The sequence below is a fragment of the Mastomys coucha genome, unplaced genomic scaffold, assembly GCF_008632895.1.
Source record: "Mastomys coucha isolate ucsf_1 unplaced genomic scaffold, UCSF_Mcou_1 pScaffold23, whole genome shotgun sequence".
NCBI lineage: Eukaryota > Metazoa > Chordata > Mammalia > Rodentia > Muridae > Mastomys > Mastomys coucha.
In genome coordinates, this window is record NW_022196906.1 from 86640944 (window position 1) to 86656334 (window position 15391).

General features: G+C 37.3%; 1 long non-coding RNA gene across 1 annotated transcript in view; it reads left to right on the plus strand.

Moving 5' to 3' along the window:
• LOC116072749 overlaps positions 1-15391 on the plus strand; it is a 46266-nt gene that overhangs the window by 698 nt on the left and 30177 nt on the right. The window lies entirely within an intron of this gene.

The following is a 15391-nucleotide window of genomic DNA, read 5'->3' on the forward strand; positions in this document are numbered from 1 at the left end:
GCAAACATCTTGTCCTTCATTGCTTAGTGAATATTGGATATATTTTTCAACTTCTTATGTGCTTCCATGTTTAAGCAGCCTTGAAAACAAGGAGATAATCATAATCATACCCTTTCAGCTGGAAATATCTGTGCTTATCTCAAATTCAAATTTTCCTACTAAAGTGGAAATTCCATTTTTAATTTTATTTCAAGATGCAAGGCTTGCATATAAGGCCTACAAGAGACAATATGAAGCCAACACATTGGAATAATAATGTTGTAATAGATAAACCTACTACACTGGAGTCAGACTTTTCACCTTCTAATTTGTGTTCTGTCATTGTGATATACTAAGACCTAAAGCAACTTGGAAAAGAAGGGCTTATTTATTACACTTTTGCAGTCCATCATGAGGGAAATCAAGGTTGGAACTCTAGGTAGAAGTTTGAAGCAGAAACCATGAAGGGACACTGCTTACTTTGGCTCACAATCAGCTAACATTTTTTTATTCTACTTTCTTTCTTTCTTTCTTTTATTATATATTTTCCTTATTTACATTTCAAATGTTATTCCCTTTCCTTGATTCCCCTCCAGAAAAAAAAAAAAACCTACATTCCTTCCCCCTTCCTCCTGCTCACCAAATCACTCTCTCCTGCTTTCTGGCCCTGGCATTCCCCTACACTGGGGCATAGAGCCTTCACAGGACCAAGGGCCTCTCCTCCCATTGATGACTGTCTAGGCCATCCTCTGCTACATATGAAGCTGGAGCCATGAGTCCCACCATGTGTACTCTTTGGTTGGTGGTTTATTCCCTGGGAGCTCTGGGGTTACTGGTTAGTTCCTATTGTTGTTCCTCCTATGGGACTGCAAACCCGTTCAGCTCCTTGGGTCCTTTCTCTAGCTCCTTTATTAGGAACACACTCAGTCCAATGAATGGCTGTGAGCGTTTACTTCTGTATTTGTCAGGCATTCTTATATAGCCCAAGTTCACCTGGTAGGGTATGGCACCTCCTCAAATAGGTATAGGCAATGCTATATCAATTAGCAGTTATGAAGATGTCTGGCACACATGGCCTTAGGACAATTAGATCTGACCAATTCTTCAATTGAGGTTTTCTCCTTCAATGTTGCTTTTAGGATTGCACCAAGTCATCTGCTGACATTTTAGCCCTTGTCAACCTCAACACACAGACATATCAATTTAAAATGGAAGTTTTCCTTTCTGCCTTGTACACTAATGTCATAATATAAAATGCAGTCCAACTGGAAAAAAGTCCCAGTCTTAAAAATTACAATAATTTAAAAGTCCAAGTCCTTTTATAAAATCTAACATCTTTTATTGGTTGATTTCTGTAAAGTTCAAAGTAGGTTGCATGCTTTCTTCTTCCAAAAATGAAGAATCTGTAACAAACTAAATCAAATTAAAACCCAAATCTAAGTGTCTAAAAAGGTCCATGTCTGATGTCTGGTCCTCACTCATGATCTAGGTTCCAAAGGCCTTGGTAGCAGTACTACTTCAGATCTGCCATTTGCGGCATATTTATCTTATCTAGTAGACTTATGCTGCCCCCCCTCCATACCCACTGCTCTACTGATGGTCACCCCATGGCCCTGGCATCTCCAATATCAAGGAATCTCTACAGAAACTGAGGTTGCTACCATTTCCAGTATACTCTCTTGGACTTTATTCCAGAACTTTGACCCTACCACGTGGTGCCAGGTCTCAGCTGCCATCTCTGATTGTCTCAATTGTTCATCTCCCATACCTTCTAAAACAACGTGGAGACTCTAACACATTACTAATTTTTGCTGTGGGCTTGAGATGCTGCCTTGATCCCATTGGATCACAGCCTCTGCACTCTGACTCCAAGGAAACAATTCATAGAAGATTTTACATCAGTGATGCTGGTCTCTTATTAATAACAGTTGACTCCTAATTCTCAGCTCACCCACATTTACGAAAGGTTTGACTCCCACAGAGTCTTAATTCAAACGAATTGCATGATCAATCCTGGTACCTTGTACAGAACTATAAGACCTGCTGACTACATGGCTACATCTTTCATAGCTGTCTTTTTAGGTTATTATTTCTTAAGCAACACAGCATACCAAACCTTTGTAGTAGATATTGTTAATGACTTCGATATGGTTTACTGTACATGATAGAATGTGTTATATGAAAATATAGCATCATTTTATATAAGGAATTTAGGTATCTTTAGAAACTGGTATCTATGGGGGGGTCTATAACCACCGCTTATGGATAAGTAATATAAACATGCCCAAACTTATAACTTTCAAACACACACACATACACACACACACACACACACACACACTTTAAAATAAACCATTATCAAATTTTAGTAAAATGTACTATTCTTACAGGGGAAGAAAACCTTTTGAAAAAAATCATCTCATTTTGACTTTCCCAGCTATTTAGCAAGTTGATATCTGGTTGGAAGTTTTACAGTTTATGGGAGGAAAAGAAGAAAACAAAGTTTAAAAGAATGTTGTGTTTAAATGTCTAATTTTAAAATATCTGTCAAAATCTATTTCAGCTAGAATCAGAAAGTGAAAACTTTTGCCTTATATTAAAATTCAATTTTTTTATCTCTTAGAGCAGGAATATATGATAAGACTTGTAGGCCTCAATGTAGAAAAGAAGTGAGATGAGAAATTAAGAACCAAACAGACATTGTGTGTGATAGTAACCATATAGCAACTATGGAGGAGGCTTCAGTTATACCCCACCCCTCCTGATGAGCTAATGGTTGTTAATGGTTGCTATAGAAGAGAATGCCATTTTTTTTTTTAAGTTTTGTAGTTACTGGGGGGACTAGATAGGAAAATAAGAGGTTCAGAGGGATAACACAGGAAACAATGGATAATGGGGTCAGTTCATATAATCACAAAACACTATATAAATGAATGAAACTGTTAAAAATATTAAAAACCTTAAACAAAAACAGGAAATTAATATTTCTACCATTTAAATAATACACGTTAAAATAGTTATCTTTTCATTTAAAATGGAAGAACACAGAAAATAGTATGCTACTGAGTTAGTTCAAATAAATAGATCCATAAAGAAATATTTCATATTAAATGAGCATTGACAATTATTATTGTGTATTTTCTGTAGCTTAAGGGTTGGCCCATGTAGTAGGTGACTAGCTAACATGATGTTATGGAGTGTGACCAATGGCATTTTCCACAAAACCAATTGTACAATATGGTTACAAAATGAATTCGATGTGCCTTTCCTGGACAGGTTGGGCTTTTTCCTCCTTCAGCACAGTAATGTGCTATTAATAATAACACATGCTTTTTAGACCAGATCACAAAAATGTACTTTTCTGACCTATTCTCTTGGAATATTCATTCTTTTAGCTTTATTGTCAATGTTGTGAGGAAACTCTGACAGAATGAGGAGGCAGGTATATGTAAGGAAAACAGGGCCTGTACCTGTACTAGGGAAACCAGGACTATTAAAATCTTCAACAGAAGAGATGGGTGCTTGCTTTCACCAAGAAAGAAGGGAATGGATGCAATGTATAGCCTGTGACCTGTGCTATCTGTAGCGCCAGGCTTCACCCAAATTCCTAAGAATTTATATAAACTCTTGCTCCCTAGACCTTTATTCTGATCCTTGTTTCTCAGTCAATACTCATTCTTATGGAACAGGTCACATGTTCTTTGCAAAAGAGTTTTGATCTATTTAAGTCTTAGGCTTTAGTGTAATTATTCTCACCAGAAAACTTTCTTCCCCCAAATTTGTGCTGTACTTACATATATGAATAATAAATTGTCTAGGGTCAGTTTGTCCCAGTACCAGCTACTGAATTGGGTTTTAGAGCATTTCTTTCTTGCTTTACTCTGATAATTACTCCACCAGCTCTGTTGTTTGCAGAGACACACTTCATTGCCCTAAATACCTGAATCCCCCATCTTTCCAGGACTGCTCTGCTCTTTGAAACACTCCTGTTTTGAAGGGCCATGTCAATCACAGTTATTCTACCTTTAATGCCTGTCGCTCAGTTGTATGTGTGTGTGTGTGTGTGTGTGTGTGTGTGTGTGTGTGCGCACGCACATGTGCATGTGTGCCTATACATGTGTGTATGTATTGAGTTTGTAATTTATGTTTTGGATCAACAGAAATGGTGCAACTGCAAAGCAAAGCTGTAGTGAGGTAGGCACTGGGGAAAAGGAGAGTCCATTTTGCACATGGGAAGAAACCTGAATTTTGTAGTTAGAGAATGAACCATGGGAGTACATTTTCTGAACATGGCTGCCCAAATTTCTTCTCATGCACGTATTTCTGTCATAGTATGGTACTTCCTTGACTGAATCCTCTGTTCCATGATCCTTATTCTTGGCTTAGAATGGATTGCTACTGTGGCAAAAGTGATGTGCTATGACCTCTAAGGTTGTCAGAAGAGGTACTGTCCTAGCTTTGTTCTTTTGCAATCCTAGCTCTTCTTATATATTACCTGAGGAAAGCCACATATACCTTAGAGAGGCTCTGCCTGAGAGGCATGCTACCCCTGATTAGCAACATCTATACCTTACCATTGAAAAATCTTCCCACTGGAATTTAGCTTCCATGGAAGAGCTACCTATGCCAAACTTTCACAAGTAGTAAAATTGTAAAAATAAATAAATAAATAAAATTTAAAAATTCAAAATTTTGTCATTAAAACATTTTGGTAAAATGTATGTAGACTGGGCAATTTGAAGATCTATTCAAAGGGGAGAAAATGTAGAGAAATTGGTTCTAAAATCTATTTCCACAATGAGGAGGCATCCATGTTGGTCTAACAACCATGTAATTCTGTAGTTCTGAATTCTAATAATCTCTACTAAACTTATTTCTTTTATGTCTTCAAAGACTCTGGACAGGGACTTTATATGAATTCTTTCGTGATGTAGGAGTTTGAACACACATAGATATGAATTCTTTTGTGATATAGGAGTTTAAACATAATGACTGAGAATTAAAAGTGCTTTCACTTCTAAGTTTTAAATGACTTACTATCTCAGCGCATGAGTCATTGTGTCCAAGAAAGAAAAAAAAAATCTTGGAATTCTCTTCCAGAATTGTTCTACAATAATTGCATGTCTGTGCTATGAGAGGACTGCTGAATTAGCAACTCGACTACATGGTACCAGGAATAATAAAAATACTCTCCTCTGGCTACTGCCCCTTCTCTGGCAAGTACAGGAGAGCAAGTATATCAAGCTACACTCTGAGTGTGAGGAAACAAAAACATAAACCGACCCCAAGCTTAGAGGAACTCCTGGTGCTAAAACCTGGACTCCGCAGGCTGAATGGTTATTTTCTCTGAGAAACAAAGAAGAGTGGGTTTCTTGTAGAATTGGCTGTTATGAGAATAACAAAACATAACAGACAGTGAAACATATTTTCAAAATTACATTAATTTTGTCAGGAGACCAACCACTGCTATGGTGTGGCTCTGTTTTCAGTGAATATATTCAGTTTTCTTGAGTTAATTTAATTTTGTCTAGTTAGCACCAGCTGCTAAACCTTTTCCATTACTGAATTCTTTCCAAAGGTAAAGGGAATTCTTGGCAAATCTTCTGTTTCTTATGGAATTATGACAGAATGAGAAACAATCCTTTATTGGGAATAGTCTGTAAGATCTGTAAGCAGATTCAGGCGAGATTTCAAATTGTGAGTAGAAACTGAATAATATCGCAAGACCTCAGCAGAAGACAAAAGAGAAAGCCACCCTTGGGTGTGAGATACTGCATCTCCCTGTCACAGCTATGTAGAGGAAAAAATACGGCAGTGGTTCTCCATCAGAATCGTAATTTTAAGAGGAACAATTAGTTATGCAAACGTTAATTCAGTATAGAAAATGGAATTGTTGGCTTAAAAATTCCATTTGCCACTTCAATTACAAATAAAGATTTACTCTTCTATTAATTTTCTTACTTTTAATTCACCTTCATTTTTTCCTTCAATTTTATTTGTTGACTTAGCTTGCTTATATCATACTTATTTTTTTTTCCAAATCATTGGGGGTGAGGTTTTGAAACAATAATTCTGCTTTTACATCTTTCATCCTTACCAGAATTTTCCTTCCCTCTACTCTTCCTAGTCTACCCTCCATCCACTTCTCTGTTTTTTTCAAATAAGAGCAGTTCCTTCCAGGGATATTAATCAAACACAGCATTACAGGTTACTATAAGATGCAGGCAGAAACACTGTATCAGGGCTGAGAGAGATAACCAGGACTCAATTGTTAACTCATGAGATTTTCATTCTCCTTCTGTCTTTTCTTTTCTGAACTTGGAGCCTTAAACATGCTGAGTATAGCTCTATCACTGACCTATAGCCCCAGGACTTTTAAAACATACATTTTGTAAACATCTGGAATGAGATTTTGATAAAAAAGAGCTTTTGGAGATTAAATATACGTGAAAGATGTTTAATCAGTTAATATCATATGGAACACAAGTAAGTATTTCTTACTTATAAAGTACATTTTTTTCCCCATAGAAGTGATCTCTCGTCAAATGTAGATGAATTGTATGTAGAAAGTGGGCAGGGTTTCAAAAATTGTAAGCGGCTCTCTGTTTTATGACACCATAGTCTAGTGTTAAAAGGACTATGTGTATCACATACTTCATACCAGGTCAGAAGTGTGAACACTTTTCTTTGCAAAGAAGTGAATCATAAGCTTTCTTAGGACATTTTGTTCTTTGTTTAAAAGTTAAAAATAAATAGTAAATTAAAGTGCTTAAACGATAAAATCAGCGAATTAGTAAGCATAATTAGTAAATAATTTTTAAGTTAATTACTTTTGTGTTGTTTTTTTAATAAAATCTTAGCCTGTTTTTTATAGTTGTGAAAAAATCCCTAACAAGGGATTTGTCTACTTCCTACTTTGGAGGGCTGGAAGCGTAGGAATGGCTGTGCTTCTGGGGAGGGCATCAGGGAAGGTACCCTAAAATGGTGGAGGTCTGCTGGAGAGCCTATTGGCATATCGGCAGGCAGGTGCACTCTTCAGAACGGCCTGCTTTCATGAAAATCACTCAGGATTCAGGCTCATACATTAACCCTTGCCAAGCATGGTGCCCTCCGTAAATGGATTATCCCAACTACCCCTCCTTTTCAGTGGTCCCACCCTGTCTCCGCATCCCAAACCCATGGCCGAGCTTGCCGCACATGAGTCTTTGGTGATATAGCTTCAAAGAGTCTCGAAACCACAGATGGTTAACAAAAAAATTCTAATTCAAAAGACAAACTACAGAAACTTGTTGAACAGCGGTCTAGTCAGGTCTCTGCCAACGTTTTATACGCGGGGAAGGAATATTAAGGACAAAACATGCCACGAAATCGTGTTTGCCTTTTGTACTTCGGGAAGTGTTGAGGTAACACACCTTAAGATATCCAAGAAGCAATCGATAGGATTCTTTGTCACAGCATCAAAGTGCTTAGAGTACCGTGGATTGTTCGGAAATGGGTTTCAATAAGCCCCATTGAACTTCCAAGTGGCATGTTCGTGCATCTTTGTCCCCAGATATTGAGCAGACATTCACAGAACGAAAAAGAATGTGTTAGCCAGTATAAAGTGCTCACAGCGAGCACTTGAAATAGATTACTTTTAACTCTTACAACAACCTTGAGAGAGAAATATTGTCAACATTAATTTACCATGAAGACAATAAATACTGTAAATACCGGGCATCCTCAGAGCTTGTCGTGGGCATGAATTCCCTTGTGCTTCCAAGGCTAGCACCAATTCTTGCGTATCCAGACCCTGTCTCTTTAATTTGATGATGAGGATGGTGACTACAGTTACTGTTACAAATTTTCAAATCACAGTATTAACTGCCATGCTGCATGCTTTGTGTATCCTCTCCTTTATTGCTTTATATCCCCAAATCTCTTTGTCATAATAAAAGATTTAAAGGACTTTCGTTTAAATCCTCCATCATTATGAAAACGGAGAGTGGAAGCAGTTAAGTAATTTGTCCCAAATCATTCAGCACATAAATGGACTTGCTGGGATTTGTACCATGACGGAATGGAGAAAGCGCTAAGGCCTTTAACCTTCACACAGAATTGATTTCAAACTGAGTCTCTGAGAACGAGAGGACAGCTACAGGTATTTATATAAGATAAAGCCACCCTTTTAAAATACCTCTCACTTCTACTCAAAGAAACTGTCTTCACTGATAAGCCTATCTAGTGCTTGTGTTGTGGTTAAGAGTTGTTCATTATTTGTGTTGTAGCAGCTCATGTTCACTTACACCTAACACTTTTATATAAGATATACTTGGATTTATCTTCAATTAATTGTCTATAGTAATTGGAAACCATTGGGAGAGACAGAGAAGATATCATGCTTGAAGATCTCTTTGTGTCTTGTGAGGAGATGTTTCTGGAAGCAAATAATTTTTCTCAATGAAGAGACTTCTTGAAAAATTAAGAGCAGACAACATATAGGTTTCTCCAAACTCTGAAATATGTTTATCAAGAAAGGGACAGTAGTACAGCCAAAGGAGCCGTGGGTCCAGCAAGGTGTAAAACCACTGCTAGATTGTCAGTAGGAACGAAGTCCAAATGCCTTGGTGGCATCACTGTAGCCTTCACATTCCAGAGGTATATCATTGAGATAGCCTTCAGTGGGTTAGGAATAAGATAGCAGGGCATTTTTCCACTGCAGGATGCTGTGTTTTGGGTGTGTTGAGCATATAAGAAAAGGGATCCTTGAAACTCCTTTCTTACCCTCTCCTGTTGGTCCTTCTTCCTCCTTAGACAATAGCATTTCTACTTTCAAGTCATTTACAGGTACATATGTAATTTTATATAGGCATATAAATTAGAAGCTTGAGTAGGAGGAACCACACAAGGTTCATCTTTCTGCAATTGACTTAATGTGAAGATTTCCAGTTACATCCATTTTCCTGCCAATGATAGAACATCATTTCCCTTTCTGGCTGAGAATTATTTGATTTTGTATATACACTACATTTTCTTCATCTAGTTCTCTGCTGTTGGCCACCTGCATTGGCACCATAATTTAACTGATGATGTAAAGGCTCATGAAGTGACAGACATTGAAGAAAACTGTGTTACAGTAACAATCTTAAATAAATTGTGTTTTATAGTAGAAGGACATAAGTAGCCAATGAAGAGCCCCTTTCACTGCACCTCCAGGAGGAGTTAAGAGAAGGGAGGGTAACAACCACTTTTTTCCCCTGAACCTGAGATACCGTGCTGGTATTTTTCTTGGATCAGAGACCAAACATGGCAATTCAAACAGGTCAGAGTCCTGATGACCAGGAGGTGGGTTGGGAGGTGTAATCTGAAAATACAACAGGAAAGATGATTCAAGCAAAAATCTGCTGCAAGGAAAGGAGCCATGTATAAGGCACTTGCACCTATTTAGTATATTCCAAGCTTCATCACTGATCAAAGTATTCTATTTTCTCTTAAAATTAGAGCGCTGTTCAAAATTTAATGGGAACTTTTCCTTACCCAAGTATCAAATTCTTCAAAAGTACCAGATAAAGTGAACATTCTTTTAGTGAGATACTCTTGATGAATTTTTGTGAGAACTTCTTGATTCGTGTCTTCACTGCCTACCCTCCGCATTCTCACAAACTCTGTACTCTCTATGCCCATAACCTTCTATCTCCATCTTCTCTCATTGACATTTTCTAGGTCTCTGCCTCCATTTATTCCCAAGAAAGTTTATAGGAAGGAAGTTTTTATGATTCCATGGAAAAAGTTATTGTTGTAAAGTGATGACACAGCCAGTCTCTTGGGCATCAGGCACCATGTGATTGTAGTTTTCCAGCACCATGTCTTACGTAGTCTAGTAAGCCATTCTCACTCCTCTGGGGCGAAGTCTAGGGCCACACACTTGCTTATCAGTAGATGCTGAAAATAAGCAACCTTTTTTCCTTCTGTGAGTTCCCTTCCCATACAATGTTCACAGCCTGATTTTAGCAGCATAGGAATCATTGTCCAAAGAATGAAAAAGAGATTTTCTCAGAGTTAGAAGTAAAAAAAAAAAAACCAAAAAAACAAAAGATTCTAATCCATTTACAGGTGATATTTAAAACAGAAAACTAAAACAACTTTCAATCATCATAGTATAATGTAAAGCATTAAATTTACAAAACAAAGAGAACGAATATTTATTAAAAATAGAAAGAGAAAGTCACTCATAAGGAAAAGCTCATCAGAGCCAGGTGGTTGTGGCACACGCCTTTAATCCCAGCACTTGGGAGGCAGAGGCAGGCGGATTTCTGAGTTCGAGGCCAGCCTGATCTACAGAGTGAGTTCCAGGACAGCCAGGGCTATACAGAGAAACCTTGTCTCGAATAAGAAAACAAAACAAAACAAGACAAAACAAATAAGGAATCCAAAAAAACAAACAACAACAACAACAACAACAACAACAACAAAAACAAAGAAAGGCTCATCAGAATTTTCAGAAAATACTGAACTAATCCTTTGAATTTAAGGGAAAAAAATTAATACATGAGGTCACACTAAAGAAAAAACCATAGTAAAATATAAACAAGAGAGGAAGAGGAAATGCACACACACACACAAATCCATAAAAAAAGAGACAGGAAACAATACAAATCTTTCAGCAATAATTTTTATTAATTTACATACCATAATAATAAAAAATAAACAGGGAACTATCAGAATTAAATAACATCATAAATAAAATGGACTTAAAGATATCTACAGAACATTACATTCAAACAGAAAAGAAGAAAAATTCCTCTTCTTATTTTACGGAACTTTCTCCTTAAAACGTCATAAGTCAGAAAGCAGGCATACAATACAGAAAGTTAAACTAATTTATTATATTCTATCGGAGCAGAATATAATAAGACTACAAATCAAAAACAAGAAATACTTAGAATGTACGAAATGTCCTAAAGATTGGATGGTATGTGAGTCCTTGAAAAGTGAAAACCAAAATAAAATTTTCTAGTACCAAATAAAAAATATGTCAAATACTATCAGATAAAATGAAAGTACTCCTAAGACTAATGTCAATTCAGCAACAGAAAAGTAAAGGATAGTATATATTCATCAGGCCATTTACTGACAAAAGTTAGTCATTTATTTAAATCTTTTGAGAAAGACGCCTCTCTTCCCATCTCTCATACTTCACCCTTTGTAAGTGGTATTAGGCTGATTAATTGCTAACAGCTGGTCAACAGAGGGCAACAGAGATCCAGGCTATATTGTGAGCTCGGTCCTGCAGGTTCTGCCAGTGGTGGATGGAGGCATGCCTGCACATTTCCTTTCACAGTACAGATTACAGATCTGAGCAAGAATACCCTCCACCCCTGCACACTACCCCCTTGTTTCATACCTCAGGGCACAGAAAAAGACTAGAATAAATAAACTATTGACTGACTCTTGATTTTTTTTTTTTTTTTAGTTAGATATCTGGATTTTTGGCAGCTCCCCTCTTAAAGAAGATGTCACAATCCTAGCCCATCCCACCGTCATTCCTAAGACCCAATTGTATGGCTTCAACCAGCAGTCCCTAGCTATTGAATAACTGTTCCGTGGAAGAAAAGGTGCTCTTTGCCAATGATTATCTGTGTATATCACAAATGTTGTGTTTGGCACTTCTGCAGCAAGTGCTGTATTCAATTGCAAATTAGCCCATGGGAGGAGATTTACAAGGGACTATGAGCAAATGTTAGTTGAGAATACATTATGGAGCACTTGCTGGGCGGCTTGCTTCACCTTCAGTACCTACAGCATCTCCAAGAGGCAGTATGATGTTCTTCACCTACCTCAGAGTACCACAAGGGAGGAGTGTGAAATAAATCTCATTTTCTCACATGTCAGAGGGCTATGTCAACTGGTACTTGAAAAAACAGGATGCAGAGCAGAAATGCTAATGTTTTCAAACCACCAGTCTTTTGTGTTTTATGACCAGATAGGTAAATGTGCCTTTAAAAAATGAACTATTCTTAAGTCATGTAATATAATCCAACGTTAATTTTCATTTCTGCCAAATACAGATCTCATATTTAAGACTTAGCATCGTGACTGAATAAAGTGAATATGCACCACAGTGTTAAGGACACCTCAACAATTTCAGTGTTCGGAGAGAACATTTTAAAAGCCGCCCTGTGCCTTCCATGGCAACTGCAGGACACAGTGTGACTTGTTAGATATATTCTAGCCCCCTCCCCCTGGAGTGTATTCATCTGCGTATCTTACTCACCCTTGCTTCTCTAGCTCCCCAGCCCTGAGTAATTTATGACTTCTGTCTTGATGTGACTTCAGCCAGCCCTAGCATGGCAAACACATCTCTGACAGGTCTTGTCTCTCTCCCCTAGGCTGCCTTGTTAAGAACTGTAAGATTACATTCCTAAAACTAACCATGAAGGTCTGTTCCCTTATTTGGCCACTTCCTCCTCCTGAGGCTTTGAGCTATCAAAGTATTAAAGTCCACCAATCAAAAGCCTCCTTTGGCTTCCCTAATTAACCTGTCTGACAAAAATTAAACATTTGATCAAGAGGTTTACCTTTTTATTTTTGTAAACTGCCATTTGTCTATGTCTCTTCTCTTCCAGAAGTGGTCCTTAGAGCCCCACAACCCCTGCTCCAGACAAATATTCCTTCTTCCCTATACCGTGTTCCTTTCTCTGTCATCCTCTCCCTCCTGTCTTTGTTTCTTATTCCCTGTCCTTTGACCCTCTGGGGCAAATGAATCGCCTCAGTGCTAAGTTGTCTTGGGGTGATTAAGCCAACCTATGCTCCCTACAGGTCTCTGCCCTCCGGAACCTTCTGTATGCTTCTGTTACTTTTACTTGTAAACATCCCCACTGACTCCACCGACTGTGATAGCTTCCTAAGGGAAGCATTCATCAGCTTGTCCTCAACACTTTACAGTGCTTTGACCAGTTTCCTAAGGTTCTCTCTTTCACTCGTCTTTCTTCTGACTCCACTCTACACTTTTCAGCATTTATCTTTCTCAGAACTGGACATAATCTAAGGTTCAAGTCATTTTTATATTTATTTATTTATTTATTTATTTATTTATTTATTTATCTTAGCTCTACCATCTAAGCTGTTTCTATATATCGATCCTATCCTTTTAAAAATCTCTTAATATCTGTCTATCATTAGCCATCTAAAATCAAGAATGATAAATCTATCATAGAACTAGCCGGGCATGATATTCAGTTTTGGAGAGAGTTGTTCACCATGCGGAACCGTTGGACACCAGAGTACAGGGATGCCAGGAAAAGCTCATTCTTGGTATTTTAGCTTCCTGAAAAGAGGTGAGATTTTGAGATTTTACTGTACATTTAGATGCAGCTAGGTTAGGTATATCACTTTATGACAGTGTATCTTTATTTTGTTTCTTTGAGTCAGGGTTTCTCTGTATAGCCCTGGCTATCCTGGACCTTACTCTGTAGACCGTGGCAGCTTTGCACTCAAAGATCTGCTTGTCTCTGCCATTTGAGGGCCATGATTAAAGGCATGTACCACCACACCACTTATGACAAGATATTTTAACACATATACTTGAAAGGAAGGATGAAGGATCTGAAGGGATAATTAACAAAGGAGCAATAGTTGCTGATATTCATCTGGAAAGGAAGGTGTTAGGTATTTTTGAAATTGGACAATGCTCCTGCTTTACCCATAGTTAGACATAGTTACCAAATCATCCTTTTGCTTGCCTCCTCTGCTTTACCCATAGTTGGATATAGTTACCAAATCATCCTTTGCTTGCCTCCCCTGCTTTACCCATAGTTAGACATAGTCACCAAATCATCCTTTGCTTGCCTCATCACGGTCAGAGTGGCCTTTCCTGCTTTTGGAATTTTGCAAAAGTTTACCTTGGAAAATCAAATCCCACATTGCTGATGGCTTTTGACCTTCTCCGTCATCGTGATTGTACACTGCATCTCCACAAGTCTCAGCCTCCATTCACTTAGAGTCCCACAGTCATAGTTGTTGGCATACTGTGCTTTGTTTAAACTAGCTTTGTCTTTCGTGTATAGTACTTACAATTTTATTATGTAGCAAAAATTTACTTTACAATAGACCTAGTATTTCCAATTTTTAGACAAATAAGTCTGTTTATTTTCATAACCAAATAGTGACAATTACAAAAACCAACAGTTGATTCTTAAGAATAAAATCTGAAAGTGAAAATAAGAACTATGTGAGTGGCTTATAAATTCCATGAAGATATAATACATAAAAAGCATGATTTATAAGTTCAAAAATTCTATCATGATGTTTATTATCTTGACAGCTGAGTTTCACTGAATTAAAGATAAATCTTTTCAAAAGAGATGTTAATTCCATGCCAAGGAATAATTTAAAAGACTAAAATAAGAGATGACATCATATTGGAGATATGAAGAGGATTAATTAATGGAAGATAAATAACAGTTATTTTTTAACCAAGAAATTCTTAAAGGTACAGTTTTGACTAATTGATGTATATCATGATTAGTCATAATATTTATAGAAAGAAACCTGAGGAGGAAAATTAGAAAAATTATTTGTAAATATAGTATGAAGATAATTCCTTTTCTACTTCATTACAAAATATAGAGACATTTTATTTCTTTGAGCATTGAATGATACTATACAAAAATTAAGGTGGAGAATGGTTATCTTTTTTAATCTAAACTTTCTTCTACAAATGTTCAAATTGTTATTCTTGAGTATTAATATTTTCTTGAGTAGAATTTAGGAATAACTGTGTATGATAAGATGATATATACTTTAATTTGACAATTGGCAGACTATGGTTGAACAATTGAATAGATAATTTTTTTGTTTTGTTTTTGTTTTTTTCAAGACAGGGTTTCTCTGAATAGCCCTGGCTGTCCTGGAACTCACTCTATAGACCAGGCTGGACTTGAACTCAGAAATCCGCCTACCTCTGCCTCCCAAGTGCTGGGATTAAAGGCATGCACCACCACTTCCTGGCTTGAATAGATACTTTATAGAGTTCATTGATGACTACTCTCTGCCATGAGTAAGTTGTGCTCACCCTCCCAACACTGTAGCATTAGGAATTCAATTTCCAACTCATTAATTTGAGTGAATATTTTCAAGACATTCAACCTATATCTTCCTCTACTTTTCTTTCTAGTTTCAATGAAAAGTACAGAATTTTTTCTGCTTTGCCTCCCAATGTCTGGAGGGCAAGTATGAAAAGAACCTAGTATCAGGTCCTGCTTGGGGATGCTGAATCTGTTAATTGTCCTCTATGAGGATTTGCCCTTCTTGGTTTGAAGACTCTTTACTTTTCAGGTGATGTTCTGGAGTATCAGCTCATTGCCTTCATTCAATATTCAGGCCTAAGCACTCACTAAGGTCAGAGAGCCAGCCCTGACTGCGAGCTTCATTC